This window comes from Pseudonaja textilis, chromosome 1, assembly GCF_049901715.1.
Source record: "Pseudonaja textilis isolate UNSWEBS1 chromosome 1, rPseTex1.2, whole genome shotgun sequence".
In the NCBI taxonomy this organism is placed as follows: Eukaryota; Metazoa; Chordata; class Lepidosauria; order Squamata; family Elapidae; genus Pseudonaja; species Pseudonaja textilis.
Genome location: NC_141990.1, coordinates 272,263,584 through 272,278,207, shown reverse-complemented (window position 1 = coordinate 272,278,207; position 14,624 = coordinate 272,263,584). Strand labels below are relative to the sequence as shown.

At 40.0% G+C, this 14,624-nt stretch overlaps 1 pseudogene; it reads right to left on the bottom strand.

The window, feature by feature from the left end:
- Positions 1-717: 717 nt before the first annotated feature.
- Positions 718-14,411, bottom strand: LOC113438630 (prolactin-releasing peptide receptor-like; annotated as a pseudogene).
- Between the last annotated feature and the right edge of the window lie 213 nt (positions 14,412-14,624).

Here is a 14,624-nt window from a genome sequence, read left to right as displayed (position 1 = left end):
TGATGTTATTCCCCCCTCCCCAAGCCCAGAACATCTCTTTTCTTACCTTAAGTGAAATATGGCAAACAGGACAAGACATACAGAAAGGTGAAAGAACACCACTCTCACAAAGATGCCTGATGATGCCAGTCCAGAAGTTAATCTCCTCCCAGTAAAATGGGGAGTCAAACAGGAGGAAGGATGACCCCCATGCACTAAAGAAGGACGTGTCTTTTTCCCGCCAGCTAGACCAGCCAAAATGTATGGAAACCAATCACCCAACTGTTGGAAATGCTTGAAAGAACGGGACAGTTACTATTATGTATGGTGGACATGTAAAAAAAAACTCAGGAGTTTTGGTACAGAATTTGGTTATGGCTAGAGGGAATGATGGGGTTAAAAATTAGTTATATATCAGAAATGTTCTTCCAACAGAATAATGGAAGAGAACTTTAGTAAAGCTATCTATTTGTACCTATCTATTTGTACACATAATCACAGCAGCAAGAATGATATTCGCCCAAAACTGGAAAACAAATGAAATCCCTAGTGGAGATGCTATGATTGATAAGATTTTTCAATGCACCGAAATGGATAGATTGACACTAGAATTGAAGGAAGAAGATAAATCAGAATACTATAAAGTATGGAATAAATTCTATTATGGGAGGGACATGAAAGGGAGTTCACAAAATTGAAATAAGAACTTAAGATGAAATAGGAAAGAGGTGAGAGACCTCATACCTGAGGAATAAGAAAAAGAACTAAAAAGGTGCAAAGCTTAAATGTATATATGTATATGTATGTGTTGTGACTCAGAGGTCTGAGCCTGCCTTGTTAGAAGATACAGACTTAAGCAATGAAGAAGAGAGGGATTTGGCCTCGAGATTTGAGCCTGCTTTGCTGGAAGACACAGACTCGAGCCAGGAGGAAGAGGAGGATTTGGCTCTGAGGTTTGAGCCTGCTTTGCTGGAGGATTCAGAATCATCTTCCTCCCCAGGACCTTCCTCCCTGGTTGTGCCTCAGGTGTCGGCAGATAATCAGGTGAGCGTAGCGGAGCCTCTGACTGAGGCATGTTGGTTTGATGCAAGGCAAAGACGTAGACATAGATGTGAAATGCAATGTAAACGGAAATGTCAAATCAGGGACTGAGATGAGAGACTGATACGCCCCTCAGGAAATAAAAGGGGGCATGTTAGCTCTGAATCCTTGTTCAGGACAACTTGTTTATTTGGGATAGAAGCTTTGACAAATTCTCTGTGCGCCATTTGCCTTGATTTGTGGTCTGTTATCGGACTTGGCAGGCAGCTTTTGGAAGACTGCCAAGGACTTCTCCAGTCAAAGGAATTTAACTCTGTCATTCCTGGTCCTGTCTGTTTATTTATATTCCTTTGGAAACTTGGACTCTCACCTCGTGGTCACAGGTGAGACAGAACATGTATGTATATATACATGTATACATTGTATGTATGTATGTATATAAATGTTTATATTTTTTAAATGTAAATGTAAATTTAAATGTAAATGTAAATTTAAATGTAAATTTAAATTTAAATGTAAAATGATTTGACTGAAATGTAGGTTAAAGAAGACCACTACGTTCAATGTTTTTAATGTTTATACTCAATAAAATTTATTAAAAATTAAAAAAAAGAGAAGAAGGAGGAGGAGCAGGAGGAGGAGGAGGAGGAGGAGGAGGAAGAGGAGATGTCTCAACATGTTGGTCCTCTCAGTCCCACTTTCTACTTCTCAGTTTTTTCTATGCCTTACTTGTCTAAGAACCAATTGTTATGAATCCAAATAACATCACTTGAAACAATATGGAAATGGTTAACCCTTGCCTTTCTTTGGATAGGCTTTTATAACTTCCCAAGCTGACCTAAAACCTGAAATTTCCTGGTGGATCCTCTTCCAAATAGCATCCAGATTTGATCTTACTAAGCTTTTTTCAAGATAAGCCAAGGTGATCAGGGGCATCATCTGTTGTGACTGGCTATGGGATAGGTTTTTGCTGGCAGGTTACAAATTGCCATTTATGCTCACATATCTGTAGAAGCCTTCTTGAAGCCTTCACATATTCACCTCTGGGGCAGATCTTCTGCATCATATCGTTTACTTTTCCCCTTGGACTAACTCACAATCCAGCCTGCCATGAGAACAGGAAATAAGTATGTGCAACAAACAAAGCTGCTGCCAAGATGACTTCCAATGTGACTTTAGTGCCATTTACTGCATCCAGTTTTGGTCACCACATTATTAAAAAGACGTTGAGACTTTGGAAAGAGTGCAGAGAAGAGCAACAAAGATGATTAGGGAAGTGGAGGCTAAAACAAAAAGAATGGTTGAGGAATTGGGTATGTCGAGTTTAATGAAAATAAGGGCTAGGGATGACATGATTGCAGGGTTGCAATATTTGAGAGGCTGCCACAAAGAAGAGGGGGCCAACCTATTTTCCAAAGCCCCAGAAGGCAAGACAAGAAACAATGGAGGGAAACTAATCAAGGAGAGAAGCAACCTAGAATTAAGGAGAAACTTCCTAACAGTGAGAACAATTAACCAGTGGAACAGCTTGTCTCAGACATTGTGGGTACTTTCATCACTGGAGGCTACTAAGAAGAGATTGGACAGCCATTTGTTCTGAAATGGTATAGGGCCATGATGGTGAACCTATAACACGCGTGCCAGAAGTGGCATGCAGAGCCATCTCTTCCAGCACGCCAGCCATCACCTGTTGCTCTTCCAGGTTCCGGCACGCTCATGCACACTGGTCACCCGGTCTTCTGGTTTCTGGTGTGCATGAGCGTGCAAAGACTAGCCAGCTGGTGCACATGCCCATGCCAGAAACTGGAAGCTCAGCTTCCCAGCATGCATGCGCACCGGGAGCTGCTCTTCTGGTTTCTGGTGCTTCCCCCATGCATCATGCTCCCATTTCGGCACTCTGTGCCGAAAAGGTTTGCCAACACTGGTGTAGGGTCTCCTGCTTGAGCAAGGGGTTAGACCAAGAGACCTGCAAGTTCCCCTCCAACTGTTACTCTGTTATTCTATGTCATTAAAGCAAAAAAGTAACAAAGCCCACCATGACACAGGCTGTGATTTCATCAAAAAAGAAAGCAGTGTTCTTGGCCAGGATTATTTCTTTTTGGACCTTTGTTGTAATGACGAGGCAGTCAAGTTGTTTGATCATGATCAACTGAATCATGATGAACTTTATTGGAGTCTAGTCTTTCATTTATACACATTTTAATTATCCTCCAACATTGGTTAACTTTGGTTACTGCTTAACTTTTATTACTGTTTAGCATAACACAATTAATTATCTCTAGTTAAAGTCTAACATATGTTTACTTCCTCTCTCTAATCCTCCTTTAGATTAGTGACTTTGTTTGCCTGAGTTGTATTTGCTTGGAAACATTCTTTATCTGAGGTTTGCCACCCGAGATAGGAATATTCCTGCAATTACAACTCTACAGACCTTGTCAGTAATCATCCTTTTTTTCACCTCCTTGTAATAGTTTATCTAGTTCCTGAAATGTGGTAAAAAAAATCCAAATTGTTCCTTATCTTTTTTTTATGTCTTGTTTGAATTTGAATGTAGGGCCACCATCCTATTTCAATTCCTTATAGTTTTAATTGGATCTGTGTTTTAGCTCACTTTCATCAGTTATAAGTTCTTTGTATTTTATTGTTTTGTTCAAATCCATAGCATTGGGATATATTAGTGCCTCCATTGGGAATAGCCAGAGAGGTATTTTCACATAGTGGTTCCTTTTGATTTTTCCCCCCCATACATATAACAATTCTTACCCAGTGTCTTTGAAAGTAGTTGTGACATCTATTTTTCCCATCCCAAAGGAATGCATGCCAGACAAGCTGTAAATCAAAGCCTTCTATTGTCAGTATTCTCTTGTCTGCCAGATTGACCCAATCCTTAATCCAGGTACTAACTGCAACTTGGTAGTATAACTCAAAGTCTAGGAGGGCCAAGCCTCCCTAACTTCTATTGTCCTGCATTAATTTCCATTTTATTCTGGCTTTTTTCTTCTGCCAGATAAATTTGGCAATTTTTTTTTATTAAGGTCTTTGAAGAATTTCTTTCCTAGTTTGACTGGCACAGTTTGGAATAGGTATACTAGTTTTGGTAGCACATTTGTTTTTACAGTCGCTATCCTTCCCATCAGTGAAAGTTGTACATTTACCCATCAATCTAAGTTTTTCTGTATCTGAGCTATCGATTTATCATAGTTATCTACCTCGATTGTGGAACATTTCGCTCGGAGCCAGATCCTCAAATATTTTACTCTTTTCTTTATCTGGATCCCTAATTCATAGACCTTGTCAATGTGCAGCAGTAATCATTCTGTACTTTAAAAAAAAAGCAGCAAAGAGTTATTTATCTCTGGCTTAACAGAAAGCAATGCAACAAAATGGAGAGCAACAGACCTGGCTTGTTCCTGATGCCTGAGGAGTTCTCACTTTGTCTTTAATAGGACTTTCCTCTGGGTATGTATCAATTTCTGCTCCCCCTAAGGGTTTCTGGTGGATTTTACCATTTCTTTTGAACTTGGATCTGCCAATTAGGAAGAAAATGTTGTTGCTGAAAGTAATGGTGAAGATTGAACACTAGCCTGGGAATTATGGGACCTGATATAGCTCTGGAGAGTACCACATGTGCTCTGCAGTTGCATCAAATGTTGCCTATGCTCTCAAGCCTACCTTTAGCGCATAGCCTAAAGAAGCTGAATGTGACACTTGCTGCCAAACATTTCCATCATGTACTTACCAGAAAAAAAGGCAGCCAAATGATAGCCTTCAGCACGGAGAATAAAACATTATTTTTATACCGAGAAATGTCCAGCTTCGTTTTGGCTGCCGAGGCTTAGCTTTTAATTATTCAGAATCATGTTATTGTATGCAGGCTATAATTTTCATACACAAACATGCACACACCAACTGGAAGTTTTCATCTGAATGGAGCTCCAGAATCCAATCAAATATGTTGTCGTTCATTAAAATTGACAACTGCTATCGGCCTTTTTTTTTTCCCGTTACCCTAGTTGAAATTCAGTTTAGTACTTCCCAAACAAGCATCCTTCACTTGTGATGAATTATGTTTCCCATCATCCCCTTATAACAGGCACTGAAGTTTGATATAGACCCGTTAGGTTATCACTATACATCACTATAATATATTGTTTATATTCCTCTATCAATGCCTGCAATGTTTGGAAAGGAAATAGAAATAGTGCAATAAATGCAATTCTTCAAATGCACACACTGTTAATAACTCTGCTTATTACAGGACATGGAGAAAATTTGTGTGATCCCTAAGAGTCAACAAGACTTGATGGCATGTAATCAGTTAATCAATTATAGGACCCGTGGATAATTTGTTCTGATACAAATTTATAATTTGGGCCCTCTCCTACACACATAAGCCACAATTATTTCATCCCATGCATATGATCTCATTGGTAATGACAGCAAATATGTCTGTTTTAATCATGAAATTAATAACCTTGTACATAAAACTGACAGCAGCTTTTGATATTTGCTTTGCAACATGCCGGCTTTTTCTTTTTTTAAATTAAGCTTTAAAAAAATTAAAAACAGATAATGCAGGAATCCTGATAGATGCCAAAAGTAATGCACTATGCCAAATATTAGTTGTACTCTGTCTTAATAACTGTATCAATGCTATTTGTGCTTTTAAAAACAAATAAAATTGTACTGTTGCACTTTCACCATTTCTCCAAGTAGGAGTTTGATCTCACCCTCAAACAGCCCCCAAAGCCCATGATTTTCTTAAACCAGCTTATAGTCAAGCCATCGCAAGCGTAAGACAGGAGCAACTTAAATTATAACTGCAGTTATTTATTAGTTACTTAGTATTAAGCCATGTATTCTTTTCCTTGGCTTACAGGTGGATGAAATCTGACAGGTCTGGGCTGGTTCTAAATTAAAAAAAGAAGAAGTTGTTCATTCCCAAACAATGGCTGATTCTCAGGAGCCTGATGCAGAAACAGGTAAATCTTTGCTACCCTATTTAGTGATCATTTCAAGTTACAATGGCACTAGAAAAGTAACTTTATGACTTATCCTCACACTTATGGCAGTTGAAGAGCCACATAATCAAGATTCAGGTGCTTTTACAAGTAGTAGGCATTTACACAGTCATCTTGCAGTGAAATGGGCAGCAAACAAATTTAATAAATGAATAAATAAACCATGCAGGGTCCAGGGGTAGGCTGCTGGGGGGTTGCAGGGGTTCGGGAGAGCCCCTAGCTAAGATTCTGCAGTTCAGAGAACCCCCAAATCCCACTCCTGGCTGACCCCGCCCACCTCACCCCTCCCAGGAGTCCCCACACAGCCCATTTTGAATGCAGGTAAGTGCAGGGAGCGTGCGGAAGCTTGGGGAGGGTGAAAAACGGGCCTCTTGGAAGGCTGGGAAGGCTGGAAATTGGCTTGTTTCCGGATTCCAGAGAGCCTCTGGAGCCAGGAGTGGCTGTTTTCGCCCTCCCGGTGGCTCGAGGAAAGCCTCCGGAGCCCAGGGAGTGCAAGAACGCCCACCTCCGCGGTGGTGCAGGAGGCTGACTAGGCCACACCCACTATGGTCACAGCCACCCAGCAACCAAGCAGAAAACCCATTGCTAAAAATTTTGAAGCCCACCCCTGGTAGGGTCCTGTAGTCATGTGATCACCACTTGCACACTTCACAGCCAGCGTCTGACAAGCAGAGTCAATGAAGAAGCCCTCAGTAAAATCGCAATGTGGCATCTCATGTAACAACGGCATTGCTTAACAGAGTTGCTAGCCTCAATTATGGTTGTTAAACAAGGACCAGCTAAACTGAGCTGAGCAATCCCTGAGCTATCTGTCTACTGCTTTCCTTGCAATTAGAGAACCAAAAATAATTATGGTTTGTAGAAGTAAAAATAGCATTCTAGCTGAAAGAGTCAGCCCAAATCAATGGAAAGCAATCAACTGATTCCTAATTTGAAAAATGATTTTCCCAGAAAGGTTTACTTGGCAAAATCGAGGCATAGCACATGGGAGTATAGTTTGCACTGAGATATCCTTACACAACATTGTAGTCTTTCACTTATCACATGCACTTTTAAGACTAATTAGTACTATGGTATTATTTTTCTGACTAATTTTGCTAAATGCAAAATCTGATCCTGCATCTCATAGGCAGTTTATACTTAAATATAAAGAAATTGGCTGTTATAATGGGGCCCAGATCTTTTAATCAAATGATTAATAGCCATGTTCTTTTGTAGTATGCTTTTAGTTTATTTAATTAACTACTCAGGGTCACCAATTTCTAATGAGGTTTTTAGACCAGAAAATAAGCAATAGTATTCATTATCTTCCTATTACAAATAATGTTTAACCATGTGAAAATTATGTTGTGCGGCTATGCTTTTATTAAATATTAAAATCTCTGCCACTTGCACATGAAAATGCTAAATACTAAACTCTGTGCTAACAATTTGTGCTCCCTGTGAAATTCATATATTATTTGTTTCCATTTTTGAAAACTAAATCTTGGCTGTGATCTTTGGAAATCATAAAAAATATTTTGAAATTGCAGTATTTTAATACTCTTTCTCCTCCTTTCCTTCTCCCCCTCTTCTCTTTTTCAGTCTCATGTTAGTCATGACTTGTGGGGAAAGTTCTAAATTTCTGAATTCACACAAATTATTTATAAACAATTATAGCTTGGAACACATTCTGTCTTTAACCCAAACCAAATAGATTATATTTTGGTTTAGCATAATATGTGAACTCAGTTTTGTCTTTTATGATGAAGTTTCATTTTATAAGAGGACACACCAAAACACAGTTTATCTGGATTGGCATATTACACACAAATATGGTTTGCATGAATCTAGCTATTGTAGCCAGTGGTGGGATTCAAATAATTTAACAACCAGTTCTCTCCCCTAATAGCTGGATGGGCATGGGTGGGTGGTCATGTGACTGGGTGGGCATGGCCAACTTGATTAGTCTCACCCTTAGGAAATTTCTCCTTAGTCCAACTCACAATAAAATAACACTCTTTCAATATTTAGAATAGAATAACAGAGTTGGAAAGGACCTTGGAGGTCTTCTATGGATGGAAACTAACCAAAGAGAGAATCAACCTAGGACTAAGGAGAAATTTCCTAAGGGTAAGACTAATCAATCAATGCAATAGCTTGTCTTCAGAAGTTGTGGTTGTTTCATCACTAGAGGCTTTCAAAAAGAGTGAGGGAAGTACCCCCCAAAAGGACAATGCCAGGAACCACTAAAACAATGCAGAAAACTTAAAACAGCCATTCTCCTTTTTAAAAAGGTCAACCCCAAAGCAATCGCAGCAGCTGAGAGGGAAACTAAGAGCAGCTATTCATGCTAATTGAAAGCCTGGGCATGCTGCCAAAAGCCATTAACCCTTCCAACTCTATTATTCTGTATTCTCTATGTTCTAAATTGGGTGCTTCACAGCAGAAGCAATACAGCTGGCTGGATCACACATGCATTAAATTGGCCTGTGTGATCAAGCTGCATCATTGTCCCCTCCTGTATCTTTTCCCCCAGGAAGAAACAAGAAGTAGCCAACACTGCAGCAGCTATAGAAGGTCTTGGGGAACTCCAGAGAGTATCAGTTGATCATAGAAGTGTTACTTAATACTCTTTATAATGGAAACGTTTGCAATCTTATCCTTCCTGAAGGGAAGAGGTTAATCCCATCCCTAGATGGGTGATTGATGCGTTTCGCTACCCTAATCCTGTCAGTTTCTGTTGTTTCTTGACTTGGTTCAGCATATATAGACTGCATTGCAGCTGTAACTGTTAAGTGGTTCTTGGCTAACTGCCCAGAGCTATTAACTGAAGGAGGAGAGAGAGAGAGAAAAAACCCCTCTCTTGCACTTTATTTTAGTCAGTTCTCCGAACTGCATAAATAATTAACTAACTGTTTAGATGAACAGGTGAGAACCAGCTCAATCCCACCACTGATTGTAGCTTGTCATGATAAAATAGGTTAGGGCTACCGTATCTGAATTCATAAATCCAGATAGCCACTAGATGGCACCATTTTCCCCGGCCTCTAGTGCTATGTACTCATGTTTTCCCCAAAATAAGATGCAGTCTTATTCTCTTTTGGGGCCCAGAATAAGCACTAGGGCATATTTTCAGGGGATATCTTATTCCCCCCCTCCCTGTATAGGAGGCCCACTTCTTTTGCTTGCTCACAGTGGAACAGGAGACCTATCACATTCTGTAGTTTGGCATCAAGAAACCTCAGACAACACACTTCAATTAGAAGCGTTTATCCTTGAAAGCTTGAAACCCGGCACAAAGTGACCAACGAGCAAAGAAGCAAAACAGAGTCAGCACTAACTGCAGTTTATCCCTTCACCCTTAAGTATGTGTGTTTATCCCACCCCCTGGCATCCCCACCCTCGGGTGTCCACCCACATTTAGTCCAGCAAAATCTTCGCATACTCACCTGCCCCTGGTTGCCGATGCTCAGCTGTTTCGGCTGGGTCTGCTTCTCAGCTGATTGTAGGCTCTCTGATTCCCAACCAACTGCTCACGCAGCAATGATGGGTCCTCCCCTCCCCGAATGGCAGCCCCGGGATGGCTCGCTTACGGATGGCCATTTCAGGGTTCACCATACCTATACCCAGAATAGGCAAGGAGTTTTGAAACAACATTTCCTTGGGGTAATTGAAAATGTTTCATCTTGGATTCTTTAATTGAAAGAAAAAGAGGTTTGATGTTTAAATTCGATCACCTTGAAGGATTGTCTATCATACAGCTTCATAATTTCTTCTAAGTCAAACCTCCTTTGAGTTCTGAGTCCAATTCTGGGAACCAGAACAAACTAGAATAGATATAAGTTAGAACAATGGAGATGATCAAGGGTCTGTTCGTGATATTATAAGTGACTGAGGGAGCTAGAGATGTTTAGGAGAAAAAAACACAACTGAACAGGCGTATTGTCACACTTTTCAGACTGGACAAAGATTAAGGCACCTGCTGTGAATGTGTGAATCTGAAGTTCTGTAAATGGTTGGATTCAATGATTAAACCTGAGGAACATTCAAGTTACTACATTTATGAAGTAGATTTCATATTCTGTAAAATGTTCAATTATCATTAGCATCTTTTCAGCTCCATTCAAAAGCAATCAGCAAAGAAACGACCAATCTGATTCTATACACATACACATCTCCTGTCCTTGTGTCGTAGCATTCATTTGCTTCCTGTACTGAATTGTTGACCATGGGATAACCATAACGTTTTATGCATCAGTAATTATTAATGATCCATAAGAAAACCTGTCTTCTTATTCAAGGGTTGCTTTACTCAAGAGCCTTTACTGAGGAACTGAGAAGTATCTGGAATAAATTCATTTTTAAAACAGATTTGTGTATGTGTGTGTGTGTGTAGGATCAGATCTTTCATTGCTCTGCTGATTGCTTTTGAATGGATCTGAAAAGTTGCTAATGAAAATTGCTCATGTTTTCCTAACCTGATACGATTGTGTTTCTTAAGTCAAATGTTAACGTTAGTTACTGTTAGGTTCGTTTAAATGTTTTGTATATATCCAATACAGTGTGAGGAAATTTAGAAAGGATTTTCTACCATCAGTGCTTTAGAATTGAGGGAATTCTATAAGATGGCTTCGGGGGAACTCCCAAAAGTGGTTTTTCAAGAAACAACTGGACTTTCTGGTTTTTCTTTGAAGGCGTTTCACTTCTCATTCAAGAAGCTTCTTTAGCTCTGACTGGATGGTGGGGAATGGAAGGATTTATACCTCTTGCAGGCAGCTGGTCATTTGCGTTCTTTTAATGAGCCATTAAGGCCACCTGGAGGTTTATCTGTTTCCTCAGGGTTACCTGAGTGGTGCAAATGGGTGTGGAGCTTTCTTGGAACTTCTGAAAGGAGGGCTCACTAAAATATGGGCGTCAAACTCACCGCGTCATGTTGCCATCGTGCGATATTTCATGATGTTTTTTCCCATTCGTGGAGTGGGTGGGTGTGGACTGTGCATGATGCATCTGACCCACAGGCCGCCAGATTGATATCCCTACACTAAAAGAATGCAAATGACCAGCTGCCTGCAAGGGGTATAAATCCTTCCATTCCCCACCATCCAATCAGAGCTCAAGAAGCTTCTTGGATGAGAAGCAAAATGTCTTCAAAGAAAAACCAGAAAGTCCAGTTGCCTCTTGAAAAGGCACCTTTAGAACAACCATGACTTGGATGACTGAGAATCTCCATAGATTTCATGGGAACTTATTCAATTTATCTAATACTGTAGTTTAATTAGTCCCCCCCACCCCACCCCAATTTTATTCCTCTTGATTTTTTTTCTCTCTGTTTCTTTTTACCAGCCTCGTGTTTATTGTTCTTTCTGTCCCTTTCTTTTATTTTTTTATTTTTTTATTTTGATTTGTCGATTGCTTACAAGATAATAGGTATAAGTATATACATAGTTATGAATACATGAAATGGGTACATATAAGAAAAATAAAAGAAACAATAGAACAGGGACAGTAGGCATGTTGGTGCACTTATGCAAGCCCCCTACAGACCTCTTAGGAAAGGGGTGAAGTCAATAGTAGACAATCTAAGGTTAAAGTTTTTGGGGTTTGGGGAAGAAACCACAGAGTCAGGTAGAGTATTCCAGACATTGACCACTCTGTTGCTGAAGTCGTATTTCCTGCAATCAAGTTTGGTGCGGTTAACCTTGAGTTTGTATCTATTGTGTGCTCTTGTGTTGTTATGGTTGCAGCTGAAGTATTCATTGACAGGTAAATCATTGCAATGTATGATTTTATATACCATACTTAGATTAGACTGAAGACGGAGTAATTCAATGTTTTCTAGGTCTAGAATTTCAAGTCTGGTGGCATAAGGTATTCTACGAGTAAAGGAGTGGCGAACTCTTCTTGTGAAATATTTCTGGACTTTCTCAACTGTACAAATATCAGATACGTAATGTGGGTTCCAGACTGATGAGCTACATTCGAGTATTGGTCTAGCAAATGTTTTGTATGCTCTAGTTAGTAGTGTGATATTACCAGAGAAAAAGCTACGTAGAATTAGGTGAACAACTCTTAATGCCTTTTTGGCTATGTAGTTACAGTGGGCTCTAGCACTTAGATCATTAGAGATGAGTATTCCAAGGTCCTTTACAGAGCTTGGATCATCAACAAGGTCTTGACTATTCAGCTTGTATTTTATTTTCTGATTTTTTTAACCTGGACATACCACAGAAACTTTTTAATCTTTTCTTTGTTTTTAAAAGAGTCTGGGTACATTGAACAGAAATTCTATAGTGCCATGTTCTATGATTCCAGATGGCTTTTTTTAAAAAAGGGGGGAGATTAAGACAATATGATACAAGTGAAGAATACTTAAACTCTATTTATGTGGTGGGGGCTCCAGGATTAAGAATCCTAAACTTTGCCTGATGATGTTGCTCCGCTGATATCACTGTTTCCAAACGATTCCCAATGAAACAAAAGTGAACACATTTCAAGTAGGGATGTACAGAGAAATCTGGTAGGCATAAGCATTTATCTTATTTAATACTTTAATGTTAATCATTCTCTGTATATCACTTACTCTTGAAAACAGTTTTGATTTATAAATTTTAATCACTGCCATCAAATGTAAAAATATACTGGGTAAAAGTGCAACATGTGCAGCCACATCAAACTTTCAGCTTGGGTGAACAAAGGCACCAGAAAAAACACAAAGGCAGAAGTTAACATTGTTCTTAACCAAAGGACCCAGAAAGAAGAAAGAAGAAAGCAACTGAATACAAGCGGATTCTAACCTGACACTTATGTTTGGGGTTCAAAATATACACTGTTCCACTACATAAATCAACAGGTATGCAATGTATCCGAATACTCAGTTTGAATTAAAATAGAAGATAGAACTACTTATTTCTCATTTAATTTCCCCAGGAAAATAAATAAAGAAAACTCTTGCTGCCCATCTTTTCTCATGCCTTTTGTCATGATCACAGGGTTATATGTGATGAGCTGGGATCCACTTTTGAGATGGGAATGAGAAGGTAGCCATGTTACATGTTCAATCAATCAGAATAGAGCTGGAAGGGACCTTGGAGGTCTTCTAGTCCAACCCCCTGCTCAAGCAGTATACCACTTCAGATAAGTGACTGTCCAGTTTTTCCTTAAAAACCTCCAGTGATGAAGCACCTACAACTTCTGAAGGCAAGTGGTTCCACTGGTTAATTGTCCTCACTGTTAGGAAATTTCTCCTTAATTCCAGGTGGCTCCTCTCCTTGATTAGTTTCCACCCATTGTTTCTTGACCTGCCCTCTGGTGCTTTGGAAAATAGGTTGACCCCTCCTCTTTCTGGCAGCCAAAGTGAAACAGGTATTAAGTTGTGAAGTCTTGTGGGATACGAGGCTTGACTTCTTTCTCTGATAAAAATAGCTCCCAATACGGAGTGGTAATTTCTCATGGAGGGAAGCATAAATGAAAGGATTGAAACAGGCTGAAATCATGGCAGCCACATGACCTCAAACTTGGATGACATTCACATATCGCTTATTTGGGTCAGCAAACTCTTCATCCATATCTCTAATCAAATTAACCAACTGGAGAGGGAGCCAACGAAGACCAAAACACAGGACCGAAATCACCAGGATCTGGAAGGTCTTTTCTTTTTTTTTGTAGCCCGCTTTTCTTGGTTGTGACATACAGCTCCTGAGATCTTTCTCTTCTGGAGATGATAAGAAATGGTACAGGAAGAGAACAGCATGGCCGCAAGTGGAGGCATGTAAGAGAGGAGGGACATCAGGCAAGAGTACAGCTGTCTCTCTGTCTTCCAAGGCAACCAGATTTCTTCACAGACAATCATGTCATGGCCAATGCTGTTGAGGCCTAGGTAATAGGTGTGTAAATAGATCAGTAGGGAAACCACAAGAGACAAGTAGCAGCCACAATATAGATATAGCACTTGCATCTCACCCTTTGGCAAATGGGATGCACAATTACAATGTATCGATCGACGGCAATGGCTGTAAGTGACAGGACAGACATGAACATGGTCGTCCCTTGAATCAGGGTGACAAAGGAGCACATGAAGGCTCCAAAAAGCCAGCCTTGGCTTTCAAAGGCATACACGGCGGTCAAGGGAACGCAGAAAACGCACATAATCAGGTCAGCAGCTGCCAAGTTCCCAATAAGGAGATTTGTGGTGCTGTGCAGCTTTTTGGTGAAGCTGATGAGACAGAGGAGGAGGAGGAGGAGAGGATTCCTTGGGCAGGCAACTGACACCAAAAGAGCATAGAGGGGAATGAAAGGTGGCTTCAGCCCACAGAGGAGATCCAGGCCAGTGAAGAAGAGATCTGAGCTAATTAAACAGGAGCCATTCAAGAGCTGGGAATGGACCGCCATGTCATCATCTGATCGTGAGGATCTTTTACATTAGAAAAGAAAGCGGGGAAATTGTTAAAAAGAAAATAGAGATTTGGCATTGTTCATCCTTGTGGAAATGCCACTCTACTTACTTACCTGGTATGTCACCAAGACATGGGAGATTAGAAGCATAGAAATAATTTTGTGTCTGTTTTGAAGAGGTGGCAGGTTTCAGCCTCCATCTTCTAGCAT